The following is a 5,821-nucleotide window of genomic DNA, read 5'->3' as shown; positions in this document are numbered from 1 at the left end:
TATTTATTATGGCGTGTTTAGTGAAAATAAATATAAAAATATATGGTCAAAATACATAATGACTTTATTTAAGAGAAAGATTTGATTAAAAACATCTTACATTTTTAAATAAAGAAGGTACATACATACATATAACACACACATATATAAAGGGAAATACAAAAATAAATTCCCCTGAGATATAGAAACAACAATAAAAATTCCTTAAAATATCATAATTCTTTTAAGTTCCTAAAAAGCTAATGACATTTCCGGGAGCTCATACTTAAACTTTGATGAATCCAAAATTCGTATCAAGAAAGTTGTAATTTCTTGTTTTATTCTAGTTATTGTCAAAGAAAAATAGTTATTGTTTCAATTAAAGTAATCATCTATACCCCCTCTGATCTTATTATAAAACTTTTCTAAAAGTAATTTTTGGTCTAAAATGTAAGACATATTATAATAATAAACCAATGTTTTCATTTTTATCCTTTTGTTATTAACAAAAAAGTATTTAATGTAGATGTATCAAGGAGTTAAAGCCAAGAGTAAAATAAAAGTATATCTCTTTTTTATTATATAAAAAAACTAACTTTTATTAATATGTATGAAATGATTAAAAATATTCATATAATAAATATCAAAGAGAGTATTTAACTTTTTGTGGTTGTAGTTGTTGTTTTTTTAGATAGGGAGTATTTTAATTATTTTACTAAAATCATAAATGTCAAAAATTCTCAAGAATTTGAAAACAATTATCGCAGTTTATAAATCTCTTGTTATTTATATATTTTAAAATTTTTTTTATCATTTTCCATATATTATATATAATCTTATAGAAATAGTACATTGTAATGCACGTTTTTCATTCTAATCTTACCACCATTCCCATAATCAGTTTATTTATATTTTTAAGAGTTAAGGATTTTTTTTTGTTATTCACTTTACTCGAAGAATTACTGGGTATCCTAAATTGAATTATAGATCAATTATTCTTTTAATATTAAAGATTCTCTCATTTGTCACCCTACCATTAACTTGCCTTTTTTTCCATGGTTAGTGGGCCTCCTTTGCATTTTTAAAATTTTTTATTATAAATATTAAATTAAGAGTCATTTTTATCCTTTAACTTTATTTTGAGGGTTGGTGGGTACCATGCAACTCAAGTATTTTATAATAAAAAAGTTTACAAAAATGTAACGTGGGATTCACTAATAATCAATAAAGGTGAATTAACGGAAGAATAATGGGAAGAGAATTTTTTAACATTAAAGATGGAATTAACCCATAATTGAATTTATAGTGCCTAGTGACCCTTTAAGTAAAATTGATGGACAAAAATACTCTTAACTCCATTTTTAATAAGGCTTTTTTGTGTTAATACAATTTATTTCATTTCATGCTATTTTATTTTTTATATCTCTCTCTCTCTCATAATCTAAGTGATGTTTGTAATACTTCAAATAAGAAGAGTTTAGGTGTTTCAAGTGTGATGTCGAGAAATATAAATGTGCTCATGAAAATTCATCAAAGATTTTGGTCCTAACTATTTTAAAGAGCGCTCCTTCTAATTCAGGATTTACAGGCCTTTTTTTGTTAGACAGTAATGTTTGGTTCAACTTATCAAGAAAGTTAAACCACCATTTTTTGGATCTTCGGCTCAAGTATTGATATATACAATGATGTTAAATAAAAATATTAAAAGCTCTGAGGTACCTTGGAGACTGTTTTTAATAAAAAATGATTCTACACGGTGAAAAACCGATTTAGTTTAGATAAATAGCGGTAATACTTCCACATTTCTCAAAATAACAAAAATGAAAAAAAAAAAAGAATCCAATTTTTTTGTAAGAAAAAGTTCGGGTGAATTTGGTCATAGGGTTCCCCAAGATTAGAAAAATGCTAAGAAATTTAAAAAGTGCTTATAAAGATATTTATATGTTACTCACCAATAAGGTACTCATATCAATATCATGATTTAAACTCATAATCTTGTAAATTATAAGTCAAATCCTTACTAATTAGACTTATATTTACAGGTAAAAGAATTCAAATTAGTTGGAAGCAATATCACAATATTTGATGGATGGTTTGTCACCCAGAGAATATAAAATCAGCCATGATTAAAAAAATTAGGGAGGCTTAACAGATAATATTTTTTATATTCAAACCTATTTGGATAGTTTTCACAATTTTTGTGCTTAAAATCAATTCTTTGTATTTTAAGTTCATTAATATTTAAAACCTATTCAAGCATGGACCCAAATTTACTAATTTTAAAAAGAAAAATATATTAAATATTAATCATTTTTTAAATCTTGTTTTATTTATACTGAAATTTGATACATTATTATATATATTTTTAAGAAAATTAAAATATTTACATCATTATATTTTTATTATTTTGAATCTATAAAATACTTTAAAATATAATATTTTAATCTGATTTTAAATTTTAAGACTCTTATTTTTAAAAAAAAATCTTCCAAGAACTCTACTTTATATTGTTTAATAACAATATAGATAATTAATTTTAAAATAAAATTAATTTTAAAAAAACAAAAGAAATTGATAGTTTAAATAATTGGGTCAGCCCCATATGAAAACTCAAGGAGCTAAGGTCAAGATTAGCCATAAAAGTGTTTTAAGAAAAAATAATCCTGTAACGTAATCGGGTTTTGCTTTCATAATTTTTTAATAGTTTTAATTTTTATAAAAATTTAAAAAATTTAAAAAAATTAAAATTATAGGACTAAAAAAATAAATGTCACTCAACCTTTTTAAATTATAAAATTAACACATTGAATAAATAAAAAATTAAAAAATTAAAATTATAGAACTTAAAAAATAAATGTCACTCAACCTTTTTAAATTATAAAAATTAAACACATTGAAATAAATGAATGGATTAATGATTGTAGTTGGTACATCCGCCCATGTCAAATTAAATCTGCCTAAATAAAATTAAGGGAAAAGAGAGAGAGAGAGAGAGGAGAGAGAGAGACACTCTTATTTTTAGAAGCAAATCCGAGACTCGAGAGGGCAGAGGGAGTGAAGTGACGCGTGGCGGCAAGGGGTTAAGTGAGGGAGCAGCAAAACGGCAGGTCTGTCTGTGTTGAATTTGTTGGTCACGTCGCCAGCTCTGCTCTGCTCTCCCATTTTGTCTTCCTTCCATGCTCATGCCTCTATCAGAAATTCGAGAATCAACCCTCATTATTACTTCCCCATCTTATTCAACCTTTGTTAAAATAAAATTACATTCATTTTTATCTTATTTATAAGATAAAAAATTTAATCTTATCTCTAAAAAATAATATTTGAATCATTTTTATATGATATTTTTACTACTACTTTTATTACATGTTTTCTTTATATTATTAAATGTTAGTAAAAGATATATTAAATAAAGATAAAGTTATAAATTTATTAAAATTTTAGGAAAAAAATTTCAAAAATTAAATTTTTTTAGATTTTAAAAATTTACAAAGCGGTCTTTTTATGTTTAGTAAAAAAAATACTTCCTTTCATTTCAAAATAATATTTTTTTTTTAATTTTAATTCTTAGAAGTTAAGAGGTCTGTTTGTTTGAGATTAAAAAATTAATAATCTTTAAATAGTTTAAAGACTTTATAAAAAAGAATTTATTTTGTAAATATTTTATAAAAATAACTATTGTTTATGCTTAGTTACAATAATAAAAAATAATTATTAGTTAGTTATTTTTAAATTTTATGATATCTTTCTTGATTTTTATTTTATAAAAATAATTTATTATTATATTATTTTAAAATTTTATAATATTTTCGTGTATCCCGCCTCTTTATTTTCAAAATTTAAAACAAAATATCATAAAAACTTTCAAAATATATTTTTGTTCAAAAAGAAGTTATTTTTTAGTAAAATAAGCTAAAAGAAATAGCCCCGAATTCAATCTTTTCATCTCCCTTATTTAATATTTTCTTTTAAATTATTCTCATTCATTTTGAGTTACTTCATCCATATCATTTCAAATTATAAATAATTTGACACAAATTTTGTATATCAATAACATTTAATAATGGTACTCTAAAATTTTACTTTTTAAAATAAAACTATAAAATTTAAAAATGTCCCTCTACACTTAAATGATAATATTGAAAAAAATATAATTAATAAAAATTTATTTTTAAAAAATTGTCTTAATTTTAAAATAAAATATTTTAAGTTGTCATTAATTTAAAAGGGGAGTAGTTAAATAAGGAATCAGGTGTTATATTTAAGATTGGAGAAGTATGCGTTTTTTGAATTTGAAATGAAAATAAAAGTATTTTGTTTTTCTTTTTGGTCTTAGTTATAAGGATGAATGAATATGAGAAGGGGGGAAAAATAGAAAAGAAAAAAGAAAAGAAATGAATTAACGCAAATTATTAGAGTTACAGGTGAAAGGCTCTTCTCAAATCGCTTTCTGCTTTTGGGTTTTACGGAACACAATGTCTGCTACGTAACCCCCACCTTCTGTTTTCTTCTCCTTCCTTAAATGAAACTGCATATTTCCCCTTTCCTTCTCACTCCAAATCTGCAAAGTATCTATTGATATTTTATTTCTAATAAATCTTTTTTTTTTTTCGCCACTCTAATAAATCAAATTACACGGTACTCCCTCTAGTGCCTGTATACTTACACGGTCTTTACACCGAAGGAGTTTTTTAAAAAATTTATATTGTTCTTAAATATAAAAGTGTTTATAATAATTTTAAATAATTAAATATTTCATCTTATCTTGAAAAGAAAAGGAAATATTAACTGTATATTTTATTCCCTCCATTAAAAAATGTAAGACATTTTTAAAAAGTTGAATATTAAAAAATGTAAAGCATTTTTTAAAAGTGCCTTATATTTTTTTAACAGAAAGAGTATTAATTATGACATTTATTAGTGGAAAACTGAGAAAAATGCGATGATTTATGAGTTTTTAATTAATAACAACTTTTATGACAAAATGACAATAAAATTTCTTTAAAATATATAAATGACAATTTTGTCTCTTAAAATGTCATAATCCATCCAATCCAAGTCTCTAGAATGTTTTTATGATTAATGAATTTTATAAATAATTAAATTGCTTTTATTGAAAATAAAAAATATTTACAAGTTTTGTTTAAACAATTAAAACTTTTCTTCTTATATTCCAACTTGATTGATATAGAAAATTAATTAAGAACATCTTATATACAAGAATGGAAGGAGTAATTCACATTTTTTATTAAAAAATTATCTACACTTTTTATTATTCATTTTATATAAAAATAGATAATCAATTACTTTATTTTAATTTCCATCTTTCAAAATTTTCTAAAATGTTACATGCTAGAGAGAAAATGTTTCCAGAAATTATGCATTTAATAACAGTAAACTTTAAAAAGAAAAAAAACTCATTCATATCAGTAATTAATGCTTTCTTTATCCTACATTATAAAATACTTTTAGATAAATTTTACATATCAATAAAATTATTAAAAAAGCTTTACAACCTTACTTTTTAAGATAAAAATATAAATTTTAAAATACTTTAATTTACCACCTCGTCGATGAAAAAATATTGAAGAAAAAGAATATATGAAAAGGATAATATTAAAACGGTATCGTTAATAAAACTTTATTTTATTAAAATGTCTTGTATTTTGAAATGTTGAATCTCTTTTAAAAACATATTATATTTGATATGGAGGGAGTAATTTAACTATTTTTTGTTAATTTTAATGAGGTAGTTGAAGTGATTTATGCTCTTTTCGTTAAAAAATATAATGCATTTTTAATTGAATCTCACTTTTCAAATAAAGTAGTTACTTATTTTTTAACT

This window comes from Prosopis cineraria, unplaced genomic scaffold (genome assembly GCF_029017545.1).
Source record: "Prosopis cineraria cultivar Desert tree isolate PC_DT_omini unplaced genomic scaffold, ASM2901754v1 PC6, whole genome shotgun sequence".
Lineage (NCBI taxonomy): Eukaryota > Viridiplantae > Streptophyta > Magnoliopsida > Fabales > Fabaceae > Prosopis > Prosopis cineraria.
This window is presented reverse-complemented; position numbering follows the sequence as displayed.